The sequence below is a fragment of the Phyllostomus discolor genome, chromosome 1 (assembly GCF_004126475.2).
Source record: "Phyllostomus discolor isolate MPI-MPIP mPhyDis1 chromosome 1, mPhyDis1.pri.v3, whole genome shotgun sequence".
NCBI classification, from domain to species: Eukaryota; Metazoa; Chordata; class Mammalia; order Chiroptera; family Phyllostomidae; genus Phyllostomus; species Phyllostomus discolor.
In genome coordinates this window covers 130,129,679-130,131,610 of record NC_040903.2, presented here as the reverse complement: position 1 = coordinate 130,131,610, position 1,932 = coordinate 130,129,679, and the positions used below count along the sequence as shown (strand labels likewise).

The following is a 1,932-nucleotide window of genomic DNA, read 5'->3' as shown; positions in this document are numbered from 1 at the left end:
AATAAAAATGAGTGAACTGTTGATACATGCAACACCAATATATATACTCAACATATACACCAGTTATAACCAGGGGAGCTGATGGTGTAAATCTCAGTCTGACAGCAAGAGAAGGCCACTATCCCAGTTCAAAGAGCCAGACGTGAAGGGAGCAAATCCTCCCTACCCCTGCCTTTTGTTCTCCTCAGGCCGGCAGTGAATTAGATGATACCTACCCACATTGAGGAAGACAATCTGCTTCAGTGAATCCACCAATCCAAATTATAACCTCATCTGAGTACACTCTCACAGACACACCCAGAGATAAGGTTTAACCTGGGCGCCTGGCAAAGTCAAATTGAAGCATGAAATTAACCACCCCAGCTGTTTATTTGGACAGCTGCTGCCTACATGCTTCTCTTCTCATTGTTCTCCCCTCACCCACCTCTGGTCATTCATCTCCTTCCTATTCACTCACAAGCTGGTTCCCAAGCAATCCAAACATCACTTTCCTCATCACTGGTAAATTAATGAACATTACTTGCTTCTGGCACTTCTGTTTAGGGCTCTCAGCAGTCTCAGAAGCTCTTGTCCAACTTGGGCTTCTACCTGTGGCACTCCTGTGACCTGGGATGCTTTCTGTGGGAAGCCTCCAGACTGGAGAGCAGAAGTTTTACCTTTTCCAAAACTCTCCCTTCTGTTGTTCAGAAATTTACTGCCTTTTCCAATAAGCCTGTGAGCCCTGTTGAAGTCCATAGTGTACGGTTTGTCTTTTCCGCACTGCTGATGATACATACTCTCATTCCTGTGTCTGCCTTCACGGCATGTACTGAAGCTGAGTAGCACAATTCCTCACCTTCTTTGAGTTTAACTTCCAAAGCTGTCCAACTGATAGTACCAGTAAGCTCCTGGCTGTCAGGAATACTTGTCTTTTTTTTCACAACAAATACATGTTAATATCCCCTCTGAATTACTGTAGAACTCAGTAATACTACTTCTTATCATGACTTAGCAGCTCTCTTAGTCATTGGAGTGCACAATGGCATGTCTCCTCAAAGAGATGATAAGCATCTGCAGGGCAGTGACTACGGCTTAGAACTTTGGGTCTCACTGTTGGTGAGGGTTTAATATCCTTCAGATCCAATTCTTACAGGTAGATGTTTAATATTAAGCTTTGGTTTATTTTTTTGCCAGGGAAGAGTGCAAATGCAGTCCCCCACTACCACAGATTATGCAGTCGAGTTTCCCACATTTGGGGAAATCGCAGGGGTCAGCACATCCGGAGTGCAATAGATAAGCCTCGCCCTGAGAAAACCACCTTCATGATCATGGTATTTCTCCGGCCAGGTAGGTATAATATTAAGTTTTAAAATGAGTAAATGAATAAATGTGTGAATTAATGAATATTATGAGCTCAAATAAAACTCATTTCAATTTTTCAATTATAAAGAAAAAAATAAATTCTTGTTTAAATCAAGTAAAAAGATATTTTTTCTTCATATGTCAAATCAAAAAAGAGGTGAGATAGAAGGAAAGTTTATCAAGTTGTTGCCAATATTTGATTGAAGAAAAGGCTTGCTTGTACATTTGAGACATCAGGAATATAAATCTTTAGCTAGATATGAAGCATTATACAATACAAAATGAAAATTTCAAAACCTTATGGAATATTTTACTTGCCAAAAAGAAAGTTTATTATTTACATATTATCTTATAATACATGGTTAAATCTTCTCCCTCCAATTGATAGAGTATTTGTTATTTCAATGAGCTTCTGTGAATTTAAACACTTGATTAATTCATAGAGGCACAAATATTGATGCTTAATTGATCTATGTATTTTCATTACCTTCTTTTCAACTGGGTATATTTGTAACAATTGTTAGTCACTAGGACAAATAAACATTGTAAGTATAGCATTTAAGAAAATCAGGGGTAATATACATTAATATT

At 38.4% G+C, this 1,932-nt stretch overlaps 1 non-coding gene across 1 annotated transcript; it reads right to left on the bottom strand.

Annotated features, from left to right (window-relative positions):
* Positions 1-1,172: 1,172 nt before the first annotated feature.
* On the bottom strand, positions 1,173-1,334 carry LOC114493754. The gene has a single exon (XR_003684352.1). It is a non-coding gene; the product is annotated as a U1 spliceosomal RNA (small nuclear RNA).
* Between the last annotated feature and the right edge of the window lie 598 nt (positions 1,335-1,932).